The sequence below is a fragment of the Silurus aristotelis genome (assembly GCF_946808225.1).
Source record: "Silurus aristotelis genome assembly, chromosome: 21".
NCBI lineage: Eukaryota > Metazoa > Chordata > Actinopteri > Siluriformes > Siluridae > Silurus > Silurus aristotelis.
Genome location: NC_139594.1, coordinates 10,020,371 through 10,044,063, shown reverse-complemented (window position 1 = coordinate 10,044,063; position 23,693 = coordinate 10,020,371). Strand labels below are relative to the sequence as shown.

General features: G+C 39.0%; 1 protein-coding gene across 1 annotated transcript in view; it reads right to left on the bottom strand.

The window, feature by feature from the left end:
* The window catches only part of ext1b (exostosin glycosyltransferase 1b), a 71,712-nt gene that overhangs the window by 39,183 nt on the left and 8,836 nt on the right, over positions 1–23,693 (bottom strand). The gene's annotated exons all lie outside the window — the stretch shown is intronic.

Genomic DNA, 23,693 nt, shown 5'->3' with positions numbered 1-23,693 from the left:
ATCGCTCTACAGGGCAGATCTTGGCTTAAAGGCATGGCAGTCAAACAGAAGAGTCTGCACACTGGATGCCTCTGTGCATTTAGCTGTTTTAAGGACGTGTCGTCTGCTTGTGAGTCAAAGGTCTGCCATTCTGTCTGCCACCTGCTGTGGAACCATGAAAGCAGAACAAGACAGAGACGGAAAAGGACGGGCCGGTCAAGCCAAAGAGAAAACCTTATAGTCTGAGGTATTCTCTGAGCTCTGAGCCAAACCCTCGGCGCTGACTATCAAAGGCCAGAAAGCGAGCCGGGTGAGCTCAGGCTGCCCGCGTCCACCCCCCACCTCCTCTCGCATCTCTTGTCCTTTTCTGGCAAACGAGAGGGGTGGAAAGAGCACGAGCAGGGCTAAATATTTCCACAGTGAGAAAAGTCCTTGTGGTTGCTCGCTGCTGCTTCGCTCAGCTGGAGTTGACTGCAAACAATGAAGGCCAGTGTTACAGTCCTGACCCAGCCTCGGCCCACTGCTCACCAGCCTACAGCAACATGACAAGCAGGAGATTCACAATTTATGACAATTCATCCTGAACGGATGCTTTACTGTATACAGACAGATATATGGTGTATAGGGTGCACACAGTAACTGGATACAGCAGACAGGGGGAAGCTGATAGCATGTAAAACATGGACATTGAAACCTGGAATGAGCAAACTGAGAATATAGGCTGCGGTGATAACTGGAAAAAAAATTGCTTGCATGTAGAGGGAACACTGTAGGGCTTTTGATTCTAATCTCTTTCATACTCAGCTGTAATGTCTGAGGCATTCATAATTTTGTCATGTCAATACAAAGACAAATCTGAACAGTATATATAATATACTACAAGGGTCCGGCCTTGCGTAGACAGCATGACTCCAAGAATGTCTGCTGCAGACGTGCCCAGGCCTCAGGCATTCTGACATTTCAAATAAACTGAACACTTCAGCTAGTGAAATGTGCTCCCAAATGACAAAACTGCTCACCTCACAGTCACCTGTCTGTTTGCAGTCCCAAAACTACAATGAAAACCTGTTCTGGGTTTAAAACATAAATCGTCTTGCCCTTTTCACTGGTATTTGTAAAATGTTCAATTTCAGCATTAAAAGAGCACACGGACAAAACGGTTCGGTGACTGTAGTCTCAACGCACAGCTTCAGAATAATGCAACACACAATCACAGTCTTACAAACAAGTTTGCTACAAGGCAACTGAGAAGACGAGCGGATGATCGTAACTGGCGAACGTGTGTGTGTGTGTGTGTGTGTGTGTATACAGCAGCTCAAAAACCACAGCTTCCGTGTGGGAATATTCTGCTCACCACAGAAAAGGAAGTGACAGAGTGAAGTCTGCATGCGTCCTTCCTCTTGTCAATCCACTCCTCTACTGCTACACACACACACACTTATATCCTAACAACTTAGTACCTGTAATTGATAGCAGTAAAGCAGCAGCCAAATGGGACACATTGGTAAAAGCCAGCAGGGGTGAAAACAGCAGCGCTGTGAAACACTAAGCCACTGTGGTAAGGATGCGAGTATGTGTGGTTGGCTGGGAGAAGATTTCTGGATTAGGGGAATCGGTGGTGACATAACAGATTGGAAACAACTTGGAAACAGACAAATGGTTAGATGGAAAAAGCTCCAGGGAAAAAAGCCAACAGGAAGGATCTGAATCATTTTCACCTTTTTTCCCCTCCGAACAAACGCAATGGATTCTTCTCATAACCTCAATACTATGCCCTTTAAACCCCTGACCTAATATTTGACCAAAAGTTCAACATCAATACAGACACATCAGTTCTTCAAATGTGCTTGAAGTAAACAATTGGATTAAATGTATCCTGCTTTTACTTGAAATAGATAGATTAATTGCTATTCTCATAGAAGATGAGAGACAAACTATAAGTATATTTATATTCTGGAAAAGACTTCACTTTTTCTTGTAAAACTAAAAATGGATGCTTTCTTTAAGCAATGGGGACTTTTTTGTTTTGCAACTTTTCACCTGGAAACCACCCCTCGCTGTGGAAATCCCCACCCGCAACTGGAAGTATTTTGGGTTTTATCATGCATGTTGCCTGGCATGTTATTACATCTTAACAGTATACTGAAATAGATGAGTGCATTGCACAATAAAATGTTCCTCTTTATTCATTCCTAGAAAGATAATCATTTTTGACTGACAAAAACCCCCCTCAGTGCTCATTTGTTAGTCTCGTATTCAAATTGACCATTCCGTACTCTAGTTTTTGCTCAAAAAGCACAACTTTGATATCGTGGCATTACTGGAATTTGGGATCAATCTTCTCCTGATCACTAACCAACAGCTTTACCCACTGAACCACATTTTCATCCCACTTTTTTGTGGGATATATTCATCAAACTGGCCAAACCTTCACCAAGCTTTTATCACAAAGCAAAAAATTATTATTAGGATGTCTTTAGATGCAATTTTTTTACATTTTATTTTTATTTTAACTAGGAGACCCAAACCTGCTCCAGCATGACAACACCCCTTTGTACATAGCCAACTCCATGAAGAAATGGTTTACGTGTTTTTGGGGAGGAAGATCTTGAGTGGCCTGGTATACAGTTCTGACCTGAACCCCAATGAACGCCTTTTGGATAAATTGGAACGCTGACTGCAGCCTCCTCACTGTACATCAGTTCCTGACTTCACTAATGCTGAATAAAAAAAAAGTCACAATCACACTCCAAAATCTTGTGAAACATCTTCCCAGAAGGGTGGAGGTTACTGTAACAGCAAATAGGGAGTAAAAGTGCAGTGGGATGTTTAAAAAGCGCATTCCAATCTTATGGCCAAATGTCCACAAACCTTTATTCATATAGTGTACCTCAAGCTCACAAGTGAACTACAAACAACCTTTAGTTTTATTACAAACCATTAGTGATCAATATATCCATTAATATACATAGCAAATCCTATAATTGTTCATTCAATAGCCATATGCCTATGGGGTCATTTCTGCCTCCAAGGCATTAGAGAAACATTTCTGTATACAAATATACAGATCACTTAGCATAGTGCATACTTGAAATACATATAAAGAAAGCGTGTGCTTACGCATGTGTGTAAGCCGCTCATTAGCGCTGCCTTTTTTCACCGTTAATGAAGCTTGTCAGCTGGGTGCTGTAGCAGTGTACCACTCCCTTCCAATAAACATCGACCATGATTAATTACAACCTAGATGGCCTTCCACTACTCCCACCCCCACTCCCATGGTGCACTGCTCAGGGAGGAAAAAACAGCTTAGTATCCCTGGAGACTGGTGTGTGTATTTGTGGGGGGTTACAGAGCGACTACATGTGATTATAAAGTGTCGAATGTTTAAGCTTTCGGCATCCTACTAAATAAAAGACAGTCAGACAGTCCGAGAAATTCTGCTCAATTCTTAATAGAACCCTGATGAACGAAGAAGAAAAAAAAACTAAACAAAAGAGCTACAGACACGTAATTTCATCCGATTCATTTGTTTAAATGTGTTACCGTGTATGAAGCGGCAGAAACGCAATGTGAACAAACCCCATTTGCACAGTGTATATTAACTGTCTGGCAATACTGCCTTCATCCATCTTGATTTCCCCACAGAGCAAAGGGAGAGAGCTAAAAAGGGAAGGACACACAACAAGAAAGGAAACGGTGTGTACTTTATATTACCTTTCACTGAAAACAGTCCCACAATGTACTGCGCTCTGAAACCATACACAGATTGAAAAGTAATTAAGCCGTTGTCATGTGCGTGCACACACACACACCAAGTAATTCTGCATTCTATTTACCTGAAAAGCAGGTAGTCAAAAAAATCTGATGCTTGCTATATTTGACATCCCTGTATTCAAGTTACAAAGTGTGGGGAATTAACATGGATGTCTGTGGGCTCTTCTCATATTTGCCGGATAACTATACTGAGGGAATTTTTTACTCGTATCGATCTGTAGAATCAATAATATAGATTTTACAAACCAATATATCTGTATGTTTCTATGTTTTTGCAGGATGATGTGATGTCACATTACTTGCTGAACTCAAAGAACATGCAAACAACCAGATCAGGTCAGAGAAACCACACCACAGTTTAAAGCCATTCTCCTAACCAAACTGTGAAACCACCACACAGGGCAGGGTGAAAGTGGAGATGGGGAAATGTGCACTGACTTCTCACATATACGCTGTGTGCTCAACTTAATCCTACACTTTATAAACACAGATGTTTCTATTACTTTGTCAAAATCTGATCTCAACCAGGTTTTAATTCCACGTGGAATCCACTGAGCGATGAGTAAAATCATCATAGTTACAAAGATGGCAGCGTCGCAAGACTATCAGACAGAGAAAAACAAACAACAAATACATCAGAGTACATTCATTTTAGTCTTTACATTTATGATATTTCATAGATTCTCTGACTACTAATTACTTACTGAATCAATAAATAGATCCTCAAACTGGTTCAGGATATTACAGATCAAGAGTACAATATTAAGCTAAAATACTGCAAATTTAAGCACTACATAAAAGAGGTATGCCATTAATCATCATTTGTAGACAGCCAGTGACTCAGCTGTTCAGACATCCAGGAGAAGTTTATTTTACCACATACTGTAGATACCTAAAGAGAAAGGTTCATTAATACATGCCCTCCTTGAGGGATGGTGGAACCAGAGGATCAGAAGGAGAATGATGCAGTATGAGGTGTCTTGTACTTCAAGGTAAAATAGTGCTGGTTCATTCAGGTTAAAATCTAATAACAGCTACAGGAAGCCAGTGGAGGAAGCGGAGCAATGAGGTAGTGGTGTGGGCGAACTTTGGAAAGTCGAGCAGCTGCACTTTGGATCAGTTGCTGAAGTTAAACAGCACACTGAAGAAAACCTGCAAGAAGTGAGATGTAGATGCAGGTCCAGTTTCTAGATGATAAGAACCTTTTACCAATTTGTAGTTATAATATCTTCCACTGTTCACACAAGAACATTCGTAAAGCTGAATACTGAGGCAGGGTGAGCAGGGCTGGGGTGCAGTCAGCCTACCAATTTACCCTAATTGTGTAGTTCTTGGAGTTAAACAGTTTGGAAAAGAACCACATATAGCTGGAAGAGTTTAAAATGTTGTCTTTATGATGCTTAGGTTTCAGATGGTGGTTAAAAAAAAAAGTCTAAAACTTACCAATATTTTTACTAAATAGTTTTTCTGAGAATTTTGAGAAATAATCTAGGGGCACTGTATTCAAGAAGACTCGGTTTAGTATGTATAGTAGAGTAGACTATAGAGGTACTATAGCACTTTTTATTTCTGAAAGATATGAATCCACCCTGTTGTGCTGGCATACTGGGTAGTTTCTAGATCCTCAGCTCTAAATTGCTTTAAGTACATGTTAAAACCGTATAAGGTGAAACTTGTTTTTAAGGAAGTATATGACGTGCCACCTGCTTTGTATGCCCGTCCTGCTCTACTGGAATAACTTCATATGCAAATAATATATTGTTGTACTGGAGCTTATACAGCATCAACAAAAGAAACCTACATATGTGCGCTCACACACACACTTTACCATGAATTCCTGTCCTATACACTCTCCTGCAGAACAGCACGCACTCTGCCTGGCTTTCTGTAGATAAGCAAGCTGGACTTGTTCTCTCTCCCACACAAAACACACACCACTCTCTGAAGAACAGCTTCACCTGACCAACCACTTCCACCGGAAATCACGTTTCTGACACCAAACCACAAACATTTATTCCAAGGAAAACTAAAAAAAAACCCTGCCTGCATTTTCAAAATCCATGGCAAGAAAATTCAGATTATTTAACTGGACCAAAAAAAAAAAAAAAAAAAAGAGAGGCAAGTCTGAGCTTTCAACACTCTTTCGATTGCTGATAATGGCTTTCACGGCTCAAGAGGCTAATTGCGGCACAATAAACAGGCTGTATAATAGGCTGTGAGCTATAGGTGCAATGTCTAGATTTATACACCAAGCCTGAATCTAAGCACTCGCTTAAACAATGAACAGATCATTGCAAGATTAGTTACCAGAGAGTAAGCATAGAGTTAATTATGCAGATCGTTGATTAAGCAAAGCTTGAGATATTGCTTTTTTTCCCCCTGCCCTGCATGTCTTTTAAAATATCAATATATGTGATGTAATCATCCAGAATTATCCAGCATGCAAACAAGAAAAGACAAGGAAAATTTTTTTACTTACATTTATAGCATTTGGCAGATGCCCTTGTCCAGAGCAATGCTTTTATTTATTTATTTATTTTACAACTGTGCCGTTAATGGTTAAGGGCCTTGCTCAATGGCCCAACAGTTCCAGCTTGGAAGTATTGGGATGAGTTCAAAATCATATGTTCAACGTCTTAACCACCGAGCTTCTGTTTTCTTCACTTCCCTGCCAGTTTAGGTATACAGAGAGTAATAATATACTACACCGCCAAAGTATGTGGACCCCTGTACATCACACCCATATGTGGTTTTATCATCAAACTCTTGGAAGCAGAATCTCTGAATGTTTCAGCATTAGAATTTCCCTTCTGTGGAACCGAGGCCCAAACCTGCAGCTTTGGTGAGTTTATGTGCAATAATTCAAAATGCCTACGTATTCTATTTAATTGCTTAAGCATCCTACACAAAATTCACAGCAGGTGTATTAATATAACATAACGTATTGATATAATAAAATAAAACTGGGGAAAAAAAAAAAACATTACTGTCTATCGTGAGTAATCTTGTGTAGAGATGTGATTAAAATCGCACAAACCTACATTCAACTAAATGCTTTTAACACAGGAAGCTGTCCTGTTAAGTTTTTTAAAAAACGCAGATATTTATCCACACACACACACACACACACACACACACACACGCGCTGCATTAATAACAGCATCACGGTCTCCAAAATCTCTGATACGGCCTACAGAAGAATGCTGTCTTTTGACAGACGTCATTCCACCCCAAGAATAACATTTGGCTTCTGGTCAGGGTGACCTTTAAAAAGCTAAACTGAGCCAGTAACACCTGCTCTAGTGTGATCCTCAGCAACGTATAGCAAAACACACACTATACTGTGAATTGAGCTCCTTAAATTAATATATAACCGTTTGGTTGAGCAAATCATAGATCTCTTCATGCTCCAGAATGCTGCCCAGTCCTATGTTATGTTTGCTCAGAGGCCAAATTAACCAAGCTAAAAAGCAGCATACCAGTTTAACCGAGACGTATAAGAAGAATAATGTTCAAGGATACAGTTAGTAAATGAATTTGAATCTCTAAGAGATACATGATGTATATCTGGTCTTTATTCTATACATTCCATATATAAAGCATCATGTTTGTGTCTTCACATTTGTCACTGTTTCCACACGCTGGGAATATTGTCTAGCATCTGGTAATTAATATACCTAGTAATAAATAGTTCCTACAAACCAGACCTGGCCCCCTGAGTCATGTGGTTCATGGAAACAGCAGGTGGTGGGATTTGGAAGTTAAAAAAAATAATTAAAAAAAAGTCATAAAATTAAGCATGTGGCAGTGGTGGTGGGGGAGGGGAAAAACCACTGCTGGCAGAGAATCAGAAATGAAAAACGTATAACTTGGATATATAAATCAGTGTGTCTCTGGATAGACTGTGTTTCAGGTCACTTCAACTGAGAGTTTAGATTGTGCATGGGGGACAAGTCCACTTTCATCCATAAGCTGCAGTCACGTACATGCGTTGCGATGCCTGAACACTTGCCCAAACTCGCCTGAACACACTGAACACTGATACACACATTTGCATTTATTTATTTTTTTACTTCTGCACATCTGCTCCACTGGTAAATTTCTACATCTGTCTTTTTTCGTTGTTATTTAGATTACACTAAATTTACTCTACCTCGCTCTCTCTGGAACAGTAGCTACAAAAGCCAGGAGGGTCAGGATCATCACGTGCGTCCTCAGAGACGTGTGCAGCTGTCATGGCGTCTTTAGTCAAACACGCAGACAAAACCGCTAACTGTAGTCTTCTGTATACAGAACTCGCAGACGACTAGTGAGTGATATTCTGATCAGAAGAGAAGAGAATGGCACCAATCCCTCCATAACTCTCTTGGCTGTGCTTCCACTCTCTGTGCAACAAGGTCAACGTTTTCTCTTGTGCCATTCGAGCATCATCTTTCAGCAAAACTCGGTTTTCCAGTTTTCTTTTACAAATTCAAAAACATGCCAGTCTCAGTTTGGTATTCCGGAACTGGAAATAAAACACTACAGTTGCAACCTGAAGATAAATATGGCATTGTTTCCCCATTTACAGCATTACGTCATGCAGGAGGCACACGTTCTATAGGAAATATGTGGAATGTTGTAAAAATAACCAGAAAGTCGAACCAGGATGACTAACTGACGGAGACTGTAGAGTAGGAAGCAGCTCGCTGCCTAACGTGCAATCTCTGTAAAAGGGTCGCTCACAGAATTGTGGTTCAGCTGTGCTAATAAAACTCTGTGGAGTCTTGAGAAACAGAGAGATGTAGTGCGTTTGTGTGTGTGCTGTGGAGTAGAGTGTTCTTTCATGTGCTGAGATTTCAACACTCAGCTCCAAGCACCAAAACTTCACAGAAGAAAAGACGGAGGCCAACCAAAATAGCGCGTCAACATTTCCCACGTCAATAAAACTGCCATCTGGGGGGGCATCGAGAACCAGGGCCTGCTTGTCTTCCACATAAAACCACACAAATCCGTATTAAACAAGATTTTTCTACAGCCCGTGGAATACAAGTGCACACCGACGTCTGCAAAAACATGCCGAGTTCGAATCCACGTTTCTGCATCCTTAGAGCAATCCACATCCCCCTCCAAATGGTAGTAACTCAAGGCTATTGAACAGAAAGGCGGAGTGGGACGTCTGCCAGATATTCAACACCAGGAGTGACAAATGTTCAGCCATTCACAAGTCACTCGGTCGCTGGGGGATGGAAAGCAGCCATTTGCATATCTAACAGATCTTGCTGATTTGTCTATCGCAAGCTGATTTGCATCAGGCTCATGCAGGGTCGCAACATCAAAGCCAGTCTCTAATGATGTGATGGAAGGTGGACAGAAGAGGTTTGGAACCGGATTGAATTGATAATTTGAACGATTAAACAGTCACAAGTCACCCGAGTGAAGAAGGTAGGCTTTGGTCATGATGAAATTGAGCAGGCTGGTGAGTGTAATAAAGAACGCCATCATTAACGTGACCTGCTACCGGAATGTTTTTCAGCCAGAACAGGATGCTTTTTACAATCGAGGCCTGATTTATATAATCAGTAATGCTTTTTTTCTGATTTAAATCCAAAAACACAATACAGAGGCAGCATTAACACTCCTGAACCTAAAGCCGATTCAGACATTAATGCTCGGATCAACCAGGGGAAATCACAGACTAATCAATACACGAGTGAAAAGACTAAAATAATAATAAAAAAAAAAGGGTCCAATTATAAGAATGGCTTTCTGTTGAGTTGAAGCAGCGATGTGTGAGACAAGAGAAAACTCTGAACTTGAGACCAAAGGAGTGGAAGCACCGTAATTCAGATGTTTTCACAGACCTGGGATTCATCCAGACTTATAAAATAACTAAATGGACTTTCAGCTAACTCTGTCAGTAAAATACGGCTTATAGAAGATATTTGAACCAAGATACTAACTGGATTGGCAAAAGGCCGACTGTTTAGATTTCACTCGCACAAACAAACAAAATAAAAAAAAGTCAGACTTACTATTCCCATTTGTCCTGCATAACTAAATTCCATGAGCTGACCAGATAAAAAAAGAAAAAAAATACATTAATATATATATATATATATATATATATATATATATATATATATATATATATATATATATATATATATATATATATATATATATATATATATATATAATTTATTTATACACACACACACACACACACACACACACACACACTGGAACCCGGTTATCTCGACCTCGGTTAACTCGACAACACTATTAAGTCGACGTTTTTGAAGTGGAACCGCCAAATTCTCGCTTTTACTAAGCATTTTTTATCGGTTATGTCGACTTTTTTATGTCGCCGAACCCTGATATCTCGAGCACAAGGGGGGGGGGGGGGGGGGAATTTGCCATTTAACGTCGGTTATCTCTGTGCAGCCGCAGAAGAACTCGCGGAAGTGGCGGAAAAATCAACCCTTACAGCTGCTACAGGTGTTGTATTGTATACTGGTGAATCTCTGCTGTTAGTTAGTGCACATATGCCTTTTGTTGTTAAATGTTATGCGATGAACGGGAGGCGAGGCCGCGCTTGGCGGCGCGGAACGTGGGATGAGCAAAAGCATAGAATGAACACTGGCAGGATCGGGGGGGGGGAATCCGCGATGCACTTTGGAAAGAAAAGAGCAGCCGTTGAGAGAGTGCCGGTGGGAAGACACGTACCGGGATACACATGAGCGATAACAACGACCGCCGTGAACCAACATATACCAACAATAACGGACAGTGAGAGTGTGGAAGTTTAAATAGGAGCTGGTGATGATGATAAACGAGCACCAGATGTGCGCGATTGAAGCCGGGAGCTTCAGAGAAAGCGGCCGAGAAAACACCTGACACGCTGAAGGGGGCCGAAGGGGGCGTGACAGGGGGATTCCTGACAGATAAACATGTACTGTATGTATTTTTATAGCATTCCTTCATCAAACAAATCGCGGCAACGCTGTTGTGTAAAAAAACCCTTCAAAAACACTTGCCTGTACATTCTCATTTATTAACGCACATAATGAAATTTCAAGCACGTTAATATACTGCCGCCATTTTGATTTTCGTTTATCTCGATGCTTTTTGGCGACCCCCTGGGACATCGACATAACCGGGTTCCACTGTATGTGTAATTATATATATATATATATATATATATATATATATATATATATATATATATTACACACACATACATATATACACACATTTCTATTACCATTCACAGGCTACAATTTTAGTTCAATGCGTTTTTTCAGGCTACAATGTTAACGATAGAAATAAACAAATCACTGCAGTAAATGTGTAAAATAATGTCTCCATAATATTACAGTTACAGAACATAAAACCCCCATTTAAAAATAATTAACAAGTCTTTTCCAGGATAGTAATTACCAGTGAAATTGGCCTCTATGTTTAAATCCAGCCTCAGCAGTATGGGATCAGCTAGCAATGTGCAACCTGCATCTCGAAGAGCACAGCTCTGCTCACGATGGTGTTCATTATGCCCAAAAGGTTTGAGGAATTTATTGCTAAAAGCATGAAATGAATAATGGCAAGAGTGGATGATTAGTCAGAACTGCTTCGGGAAGGATGTAGCACTTATAATAATGAGAATGTTCATTCTAATGTAACTTTATGAAAAAAAAAATATTTTTTTTCCAGAATTCAGAAATTCCCAGTAGAATTGGCTAATTGGACATTAATAAAAAACACACACAAAAGAGTAAATAAAAACATGTTAAAAAAAAAAAAAAAAAAAGGCGATAAGGCGACGGTTTTAATCCATTCATATATCATGGGCTATACAGCTGAGCTGTCTGCATGGAGGTGATGGGGTGTGTGTACTGATGGAGTGGAAGTGATGGTGTGTGTACTGATGGAGTTTTTTTGCTGACCTGCTTGACATGTAGGGCTGGTGTAGAGAAGCAAAAAACATGCAGCAGGACGGACTGCACGGCTGGGAATTTCCCACCGAGCCAACAAGACAGTTGATCAGAGAGTTGGTGCAAAGTACAACAAAGCACCTGGCTTTCCTCCATCCGCACACAGCCACAGGAGAGAAGACAGGGAAGAATAGAGGAGGTAAAAGACAAGAAAAAATGTGGATGAATGTGGAGGAAAACCTAGCATGTGAATTCTACAACAGAATTTGAATGGAGCTTGAAAGTGTGGTCCAAACAAAAACACACATCTAAAACCAGAATGGATGAATAAACACCAGCGGTGTGACATTGGCCCTTTTACCAGCCTACACACTCTAATGCCACTAATCATGATAGGCTCCGGCTTCAGGGTCAGCAGCCGACAAGAACGCAGCACTTGCAGTTCAACAACTTATTGATTCAGCGCGCTCGGTCTGAATATGTATTCGGACGAGCTGCATGCTGAAGAGAGGGTTACAATGCGGCCTCGATAGCAAACCTCCAGCTTTTTATGTGCCCTTTAATACAAGAGGTCAGTGGCTTTTAAAGTGTTTGTCAACTTGGAGGTAAAAAAAAAAAAAAAAAAAAAAAGGAGTCATAACATTACCAGGGACTGTACCACTTAGAAATCATGAAGTTGGCCTTGGACTGCAAATGCTAAACAGATTTCCAATGACAGCTTTAGGACTACAATTGGTATAATAGATTTATTGTGGCAATGCCCCTGAATAGCACTCAAGTCTTCATCAGTTGATAACCAACAAAATAGACTTAATTTTAAAACTAATAAAAATCTCCTGCTTACAAAATTGTACTATTAGACTATATAGTGCCTAGTTGTAGAAAAGCATTCACTCATATCATGTCAAAGGTTTTCCTTGCCATCATGGTCTCTGGCATGCTTATCAGATATACATTATTAATATAAAGGGTATAATAACATACAATACTGTAAAGCTGTTCAACCTGCTGCATTGACATTCATGTTCATGAAGCAGAAATCGATACAAATTCATTTGATAGTAGCATTAGAGTGCTTTTACACCTTTTAATCCAATTGCTACATTTCAATCACTGTGAAATTGGGCGTGGTTTAGATTAACTTATACTGGAGATAAATCATGAAACCGAAAAATTGTGCGGAGATAAAATAGTACTAATAAAACTTTCATTTACGGGTCAGAGATGTATGCATGCAACTAGTAGATATAATAGATGTAGATCCACTACATGGAAAAAAAAAACTGTGGACCCCTGATCATAAGATTTGGTTGTAATTATTGAACATCCCATTTTGTATTTAGTCCCCATTTGGAATAATAACCTCCACTCTTCTGGAAGGATGTTCCACTTGATTTTAAAGTGTAGTTGTAGAGATTTGGGCTCATTCAGTTCCAAGGGTGTTAGCAAAGCCAGGTCAAGAGCTGAGACCTGAGGGTGCAGTCAGGGTTCCTAATCATCTCGTAGGTGTTCAGAAGATGTTGAGATTAGAGCTCTAGAGCGGACCATTTAAGATCTTCCACTCCAACCAACGTAAACTGTTTCCTTAGAGCTCACTTTGTGCACAGGGGCAATGTCATGCTGAAACAGGTTTGGGTCGAGATGCTACACCATTTTCCAACTTTGTGGTAACATTTTGGGGAAGAACCACATATGGGTGAAAATACTTTCCTACTAGTGTACAACTAAATATACTGATATAACTAATAAATAATGCTTAAACACTTTGTGTAACATCACCCCACTTTATTCTATATGTTGTAGTACAGCTCTATCCTGTATCTCAGTATGTGTCCCACAGTTCAGTTTAACTGTTTACATCTAGAAATCAGTTGCACCATGTCAAGGCTTAGAGTCGAAACACTTCCGCAAATAATTTATGTAGATTGAGTCACCTGAAATCGTTCAGGTGCTGTCGGCTCTAAAGTCTTATTCAACCAATTCCATTATGTGAAAGTTTTGTTAGAATCCCGAGTGAAACCTGATACTGACATCTTCACATTGTTTTATGTTCTCAAGGTGTTATCAAGTCAGTGGATCAGGTTTCACCATGTAAAACCTTAGGCAATACATTTTTTCTGTTCCAGGCCAGTATCAGCAAATACAAACATCCCTAATACAAATGAAGTTTCCAAGTAAGTGAGGATCCCTAAGCCTTCAGCCAGAGAATCACCTTGATACACTTGTAGTTGTGTAATTTAGCAGACAAGCAACCACAAAGACAAGAACGCCATGCCAGAAAATTAGGAACACTCATTGTTATTGTAACTTATTCTGAAAGTAGTGTAGAAAATTACACGGTACCTTCATATCTCTTGATTTTATAAGGTAGGCTGTAATTGGCTCTTGTCAAACGGGACATTTTAAGCAGGTAACCAGGAGCGAGCAAATCAATCACTTGAGTTAATGCACTATGCCTCCTGCCACGAAGGCTGAGAAGCAAACTGAACTGATAAGCACCCTGCCAACTGTTTTTCAAAATGTTCATAAAGGCTGCCTGGTGTTGGCAAAGAAGATGGGGACTAAATTGTTTGATTGAACATGACCAAAACGCATCTGATCGATGATAAGTTGTAGTGTTTTTGTGCAGAACATAAATAGAAAAAATCCTATGACCCTTAACTTACTTAATGTCTTGTTTCTCACATTTTCCCCAATGACTTGTGAGGAATATATATATATATATATACACACACACAAAATACAAAAAAGTGGTTAGATTAAATAGTTATATTTAGTGTGCAAGTAAGACTTCACATTTAGTGCATATAATTCAAGCATATTCCTCTCATCAGCATACACTTTCACTTCCTGTACAATTGAAACCTTCAAGTAATAATTTACATGAACATGTAGAAAGGAAGTCTGGCAAGGTGCTTTGTATGCAGTTTTGCTTTACTAATTTTTTAAATATATTTGCGGCGACTGTGTACACTAATCGTAACCATCATCACGCACACTGATGCATGAAATACTTTCCACACATGTAGCTACATGGCCATGATATGATTACAAATATGTATTTGATGAAAAATTCAAGACACTCACAGCCACTGTACCTTTTTTTTTTTTTTTTACATTTTAGCTACACACCTTGGGATTTCTGTTCCCAAGACAACTAATTTTTTTCTTCTTCTTTGCAGTCAATGAGGTCACCTGAAGTACTACATAGTGCAAAGGTTGAAAGTATGTTATATAATTAGGCAGAGTGTAGAACATTGCATATACCAAAAAAAATACTTACAGCATCTAAATTGCATGAATCTATTTTTCTTCAAATGTACATTTCACAAGCACAATAAAAAAAAAATCCTCCATGAAAGACTTGAGAACATCATAAGAAATTTACAAAGATGAAATGTAAAAATACACAGAGATATAAACAAAATAAAAGGATAAAATGTGTGTGTATGTGTAATATATATATATATATATATATATATATATATATATATATATATATATATATATATATGTATATATGTGTGTGTGTGTGTGTGTGTGTGTGTGTGTGTGTGTGTGTGTGTGTGTGTGTGTGTGTGTGTGTGTGTGTGTGTGTGTGTATAAAAACCCAATCATTCCTATTTTTCCCTGTGGTAGTGTGGGCATGTCAAATCCTATAATAGTTCATAACAGCTTCTCCCAGGCAACGCAATCAACTCGAAGTGTTAGTTTTAGAAATGTGTGTAGGAATGACGGGAGATGGTCCTAAGATGGTGCTTTTATTTTTACACACAAGCAATGAATGCTGCATGGCCCAAAAAAAAACTATTCAGCCAACAGTGTGTTTTTTGTGCAGTCTCAAGCTCCTTATGCTTCCAGCTTAGATGCCGGAACACTGAGCAGAGCGCGACACTGCCATGTTCACAACAGGCATGCATATCATGTGTGATTTAATAACAGATTCAAATGAGCTTTACTGTGTTAGTTTTTTTGGTGATGCCAGATGGCCCATTTTGTATTTCTGGAAGGATTTTATTTAATTAATTAATTAATTTTTTTTTACACGTGAAAAACAAAAACATGCTAAATAAAAATACAGCTTGTCTATGTTTAAGTACTAGATGCAAATCATGCTTGGTTGATAATACGAGTTTACATGAACTAAATAGTCTTTCTTTTGCTTTCAGTGCTATTTACTACAGGAACTATAACAATAAAAGGTTATACATTAAAATATGTATTTTTTATTGCCTCCTATACTGACTTTAGTGTTACATAAATACATTAGTGTACACTGAAAACTTAAATGTGACAGCAAATCAAAAAGAGAGTAAATGTAGACCAGTACTAACCATTTGATAATTCAAGTCAAACTTAACCTAGACCTAGATTCAGTTCTAGACTGAATAAATCAAAATGTGTTGTAGAAGAAAGAGACTGCAGTATTCCCAGAGGACAGACAGAATTAGGAAGAGCTATACCCCCCTTACTGGCACTGGTCTAAGCTATACGCTACAGCTGCGGCGCCAACCCGGTGACACGACTTTCATTTCCTGTCACAGTGGATAGATTTTCCAGCAGAGTGACGGACAGGACGGCTTTCTCAAAATCAGTTGATGGTGCCATTGGTGGCCACTCTAAAAAGAGTTGGATTAACAGAAGGAGGTGGGAAAAAAAAGACAAGGGAAAAAGCTAGACTTTTCATCCCTCCCACAATCTCAGCAATGAGGCAAGAGCCTGCCAAGCGCTCTTTAGAGCACAATGTAACAAATAAAGTGCATAGGGGCTAAGAAAGGCCTTCACCGTGGCTCCCCCCCCTTTTTTTTTTCCTATAGCTAGACAGCTTTTGTGCTGCAATCCGGTAGGAGGGCATAATGGCAGTGGCTTGGCATGGAAAATCTGTTTCAGAGCCATGATGGATGCCATTGTGCTGTAGCGTTCCCTCGCTGTACCCGATGCTCCGGCACAATAACCGCGCCAGCTCGCCTGCCTGAGCCTTTCGTTTCCTTTCATTAAAGCCCCCGGTCTGAGCTGCTAATGAAGCCAGTGTGTAATTACACAGCCACTTGCCCACAGCTACACAGAAAAATCGCGAGACTAATTCCCGTTCGCGAGCATCTTGGCATTGAACGATTTCACCTACCAGCTCATCTTAGCTGTGCAGTTAAAGTGAGCTAAAGGAGCATTACCTCATAGCTAAAAAGTCTTTAATGACACATTTCGAAGAGCAGGGGATTGGGAGCAATTTGGCAACCGCGGTGCTGGCTACCTCCCAAGGTTTCTGAGCTGAGGGAGGAGAGGCGAGAGCAATTTGCACAGATGACATGCAGATGGGTTTTTCTGGAGGCCCTGGTCAAAAAAGTTACATGATCTGAAGAGCATGTGAGAGAAAGGGAACCGAAGTGAGCTGTATGCCTTGACATAAAAGTCTGTACACTCGACTGAGTTTGGGACAGCTGCTTCTCTCGCCAACTACTGCTCCATTGCCTATTTATTTTGGGAGCAGATTCCCTTTTCTTCGTTTTTGCTGACTCACATGTTTCCACTGACAAGATCCACTGGATAAATGCAACACCCAATGGGTCCCTGAGGAACTGTCCAGTCACACATATCCCACGCCACACGGCTTTACATCCACTAGGTCTGAAGTAGAAGCCAGCAGTCTGAAAACGCCAGCAGTCAGTCAGCAAGTAATTCACACACGTGCTAAATTACACCATCGAATGGTGTTCTTCAAGTCCAGTGCTTGACAATTTCATCTCACATTCAGCCTTTCACTGGGAGCAGCAGGTCCTTTCTGCTACATAATCTCATTCACAGGCACAGCCTCCACAGTGAAAGGGACATTTAAGAGAAAACTAGTGCAAGACAGCAAGACGATGACAGAACAAGTGTTGAGCTTGTCAATGTCATTAGAGGACAGGGTGTTGAACTCCTGAACTCCAGCCAGTCCCTTTTGCGTCCTATAATGAAGGTCTGCAGGTCACTGAGTACATTCCCTTGGCTCACGGTGCAGCTCATAATTAAGTGCTTCTTCTTCAGGGAACAGAATCCCTGTCTAATCCCTGTCTCAGGTGTGTGGACTCAATGGAAAGTGACATGCTGGCATGTGGTCAAGATAGTCCCCCTTTAGTGCTGATTAACTGCTTTATATTGAGATTCAGCCTGAACAAAGCAGGAAATAAAAATTTTAATAGTAGTCACAAAAAATATTGACTGAGACTATAAGGCTTTGCTTGAGCCATAACAACCAACCAAACCGCATCACCTGACTAACCTCATAGATTAGATAACTAAATAGCCAACTTGGCACTTTTCCCTAAAGTCTTTGCAGTTTTGCTGACCATCACTATATGTGGGTTATTCCACAATCTGTTTTCTAAAGGTTGGAAAAACATCAATGGTATTGAATATCTCTGAATGCTGTAGCATTAGAATTTCCCTTCAGTGGAACTAAAACCTGTTCCATCATTAGCGTATGGAATGCAAATCCTGTGTAGCACTGGACTGAGAAGATCGCATTGTAAGAATTTAAGTGTCCTTGCACAGAGCTCTGACCTCAACTCCACTGAAAACCTTTTGGATGAACTGGAACACCGAGTGTGCACCAAACTTTCCTGAATGACATCAGTGTTTGATCCTACTGACGCTCTTAAGTACTGTACACTGTATGGTGTTTTCTTTATGATTTCATTTCAAATGATCCCAAACTATGTTGTTTTATTTGGTCTGAAATGTTCTCCTTTTTTTTTTCTGCAGTGTATTCTGTCTTTACCCGTCCAGAACAGGCCAGAGTTTGGGTGGTGCGTCAGAAATAATGGTCGGTGGGGAAACAAAATATTTGCCTCAATTATTTTTTTTGTATTCGAATTACTCGAGGAATCGTTTTCAGCCCTACTCTCGAGTCTGAATCATCTCATGTTCCCACAGCCATGTTCCAAAGTCTAGTAGAAAGCCCTTCAAGAAAAACAACGAAATAAATCTGTGATGTTCAAATATATAACTATCAGGTGTCCACATACTTTTAGCCATATAGTCTGTTAAAAAAAGATAAGTACAATGGCAAACATGTTTTAACCCCTTAGCCTTTAGTGCCAATTCCTGACCATCTTAAGCATTTGTTTTTTGGTGGTCTAGTGGTTAGAATGCGGCGCTCTCACCGCTGCGGCCCGGGTTCGATCCCCAGTTAGGGAACCAACCCCAGCCACTCAGTGTCGGTCCCAAGCCCGGATAAATGGGGAGGGTTGCACTAGGAAGGGCATCCAGCGTAAAAACGTGCCAAATCAAACATGCGGATGATCTGCTGTGGCGACCCCTGATGGAAGAAGCCGAAAGAAAGTTTAGGCATTTGTTTTCGAATAGGTTTATACATGTAGAATACATTCTGCAACTTGAGGTAGCATGCAAATCATTTAAAAGGTACTTCAGACCCTTTGTGGTCTGGTCCTGCTCATAATTGCACTAACTGGCTTGCAGGAAGGTGGAAGATCTAGCACCATTCTTCTTTAAAGCATAATTCACCCCAATAGGTCTATAACCTGAAGCTTTAATATACCACCATCAGCAATCAAGAGGATCCTTTGCGAGGCAGATAAGCCGAGGCACAAATTACTATGGAAGAGAATGCCAGCTTGATTAAGATGGAGTGTTTCCTATTCTCCTGCTGTTCGTTCCCCTCGTACAGATCACAATCTGCAAGTGGTAAATTACACCCTTTAAGATTGAGATGACTCTGTATCGCTGCACTTAAATCTGAAAAGAACAATATCTTCAGGACATTTCACAATCTTCATACATATACATTATATTTTTATATATATATATATATATATATATATATATATATATATATATATATATATATATATATATATATATATATATATATAATTTTCAGTTGTCTATTGATATTCAGGGTACAAAGCCGTGACTGGTTCCAGATCAGCATCTATAGCTGCTAACATCGTCAACAAGCTGTCGAGGTGACTGAACACACTTATGATAAGCACACATACAGCCTGTCAATCACTGGCAGACAGGAGACAGCTCCTGCAAAAGCAGCTACTAGATGGCTGTAAGTAATGCTTAAAAAAGCTTCAGAGATATGAAATATTAAAGAAATAAAGTCCAACACTCCAGGACAAGCTGCAAGTGATCTTCTATACCTTATTCTCATAGCGAATTACATTCACTACAGATATGGAATGAAACAATCTTAAAAAAAAAAAAAAAAAAAAGAAAGCAGTGAGCAGATCAGGGGAACATTTTCCAAACTTTCCATCAAAAACTGCCCAAAGTTTCTAACATCCAAATGAGTCATGCTTCTCTCTAGTTTCTAAATGTACAGTAGAGAAGAACAGTGATCACATGTAGAGTTTCTTGTAAAACCTTTTAAAAAAGAACCAGGTGATTCCCAGAGACAAAAACCCAAAACTTTATTACAAACAAATGTACCGTGGTGTGGAAAAGTGGCCATCATGAGAATCTGAGGCAATCACACCTGAACTATTAGTTTTAACTCACAGGACAAGCGGATTTAATAAGCAAACACTACAGGATATACTGAAGGACCAAATGTCCTTTCAGTTTGGTAAGCAGTTTAAATATAATTTACTTTACAAACATTAATGCAGTAACTATAGCGGGAGTTGCATCATTTGCTTCACTATACACATCCAACAAGACATGATCTATTCTATGGTAAAGGTTTATCTTAGACCTAATATTTTTAGAACCATATTTCACCCTCATAATAATGCTTTTGAATAGCTACCTACCGGACCATCATTTATTATATTAAATTTACTAGAATTCTATTTTTTTTACATACATAACATACCTCGGTATCAATTTACTCACGAGATGTGTCACCATTTACAACGTAAAAGCATATTCATCTAAGTATTTTATGGAACGATTTAATGGAATTAAGACTTATTGTCATAAAACATGCAGGCAAATTTTACGAGCATTTTACATTCTTTATTCAGTTCATTTTCTCAAAGGATTTTTTTTTTTTATTTGACATTGATACTACTTTATTTCCATGAAAACAGATGAGGCACCCTAATGGTATAAGTGCATGCACACCAACTTTTAGAACTAAAATGAATCATCTGCAATCATTCAAATAAAAATAGAGGTCTTGTTAAAACATTTGTCAAAGTAACCCAATAAGTAAAATATAAAGTTTGAGTTTCAACCAGATTTTGACAAATTCAATTACAACAGTAAAGAATTTTAACACTTGTAATATTAATGTGATAAAAATGTTTTCTTTTTTTATCCTACTTACTGAACCAATTCATTTTTTAGTGCTAGGTTTCCAGGCAACCAAAACAAGCAACCGGGTGAAAACAACCCTTAGATATATCTAAAAGCTTAGATATTTTTGCCCAATGAACTAGTTATTGATTTTATAATTTGTTAAACTCAATGAGTTAGATGCAATTAAGTAAAGCAGAGTGATACTGCAGTTACTGTATCTTTCAAGCAGAACAAACAGTATATCTAATAACGACGACATTGTTCTAAGTCAGTGATAGTTATGTCACCTAGCAAATGTTTTCCTCAGATGATTAAACGTCATAATCAGGCCTAAACCAAAAAAAAATGTATACTTTTTTTTTCTAAGAAGAAGCTATAATCATGGTTGGATTTGCAGACTCATTAGTGAACCTCTGCTTAATTAATCAGTAGCAGTTTCTCATTCCTAGTGGCAAACCACCTAATACAGCCAGTAAACCATTAAACAAGCTCAAAGACTTGCTTTAGCATTTGGGCCAACTTGGCCTATGATGGGGCACTGAGGAGAAAAGAAAAGAAAAGAAAAAGAAAAAAAAAAAAGAAAAAAAAAAAAGAAAAAAAAAAAAGAAGGCTCTGGCTCTAGGCTGGAGAAACTGCTGCTGCTGGAAGAAATAATTACACATAACCATAACACTATCTTGAGCTTTCTGAGACTATACAAATGGAAACTCCTCATTAAGAGCAGTTGAATATTACATTTAAAGCATTATTGCAGTCAAATATTTATGAGAAAATCTGACCCTTAAGACAAGTTTACAATCGCGTGTTAAAGCCCAGCTGAAATTCAAACGATGAAGCCACAAAGCAGAAAACAAAAGCCAGAGTACCTGACTGTATGAGTGGACATGCTGTACAATATTGCAAGTCTAAATGAATAAAACACAGCTGTTGAATAATTCAGCTGCATTGCTGCCAGGGTTCCACATCAGGGGCTACATTTAAAGTAGCTCGTACACTTGGCCAAACAAGAAGCACCAGGAAAAGCAAACTGCTGAAGCGCAACGGATTTCCATGGAGTGACGGGAGATGGAGTTTGACATGGAAACGCATCCAGGATATAATCACTTAGCAAACAAAGAACCAGGTCAATAACGAAAAAACTAAAAGAGGTTTCGAAAATTCAAAATTCGACTAAAACATGTTCATACAGCAATTTATGTTGCGCTCATTGTACCTAGCAAAGAGGAATTAGCATTTTGATAACCATTTCAAACTTTGAGATGCTCAACGTGCAAAGTGGGGGACAAAATATGGACACCTGTTCTACTGTAGTACCACAACAAGCGTCAGGTAACTTAGCAACAAGCAAGCCATTTAAACTATTAACATTACATAGGAAAAAGCTAGAAATGTTGAGAATGACCTTTTCAAAACAGTTCTTGGTCAAATGAATTACACTGGCCATACTAACCACTAATCACATTGTTCAGTGTGAGCAGCCGTGTTGACTTGACATCACTCTATTAGGCAGGTAGTCAGAAGACAACCTCATGTTGACCATTTGAAGTTTCAGCTAACGTTGAGTTTTCTGTGGCTTTGACTAATTTTAAGCTGGGAAATACAAGTTGCAACTTCACCTCGAAACCAACATGATTGCACAAGGTCAAGACATTGCATCTCTAGACAAATGTAACATAATATAAAACTGGATCATCAGTTCTTGGCAAGGCCATGAGTTTGCTTTGTGTGTTTGATACCGAGGCAGAACATAACACTGACAGCCCTATATTCCCACATGCTGATGCCAAATGTTTAATTATTTTGATGAAAACACAGGGACACTGACTGACCTGGAAACATCACTGAACCTTAGTCTCAGATATGCAGGGGTATTCATTACAGCAGGTGAAAGACCTCAAAATCTGAACGGTGTCAAAATCTAATTGATTTTAGTCAATGAAAGAGTGGCTTAGAAATTAAAGAGAACTATTAAGACACTGGTGACCCTAAAGTACTGATGTTCGTTCAAAAAGAATAAGTATTAGGAAAGAAATCATGACATTTTTTGTGAGAGAAAAATGAACGAGGTACTGAGCAAACCGGCATCTGACTGCGTGGTGGATCTAATTATTTGCTCAAAACAAAGAATCATAAAAATTCAAGCAGAGGTCAACATCAATCAGAAGGATTCAGGAGTCAGTAAAGACAAAACCACTCGGCAAATTCTTTTATGCTAAATATACCACAGTATGCAGTCTAACAAATGAAAATGTTAGATAGGTCATTAACCCTAGATTAATTCTGAAAAGAAAAAAAAGAAAAAAAACAAGAGTCATCCCCTTGAAAATGTATATAAAAAAATGTCTTGTAAAAATGTAATAACCTCAACTGTATGGAAACATTCCTCCTTAGCAGAAAGAGAGAAAATAATCATATCATTAGATGTTTGGAAATTTTCCAATAAACAAAAAAAGTTTTTTGAAAGAGTGAATTCTTGCCAAGTAATGAATAAATACACAACCTAAGGAAACCGGCAATATAAAAAAAAAAAAAAAAAAAAAAAATCTTGACTCACTTCCAACAATTGCAAAACTTTTGTTTACTGATATAACTTCTAAAACTTTGTGCATTTTTTGCACAAAAAATGCTGTCCATCAACCTAATCTCAGAAACCAGGTCCAGTTTGGAAACCTTTAGCCCTTTTAAACCCACCTGTTGAACTCCATGTTCATCAATAATGATGATAATAATAATAAGAATAATAATAATAATAGATTTTATTCTCTTCTGGGAAAGATG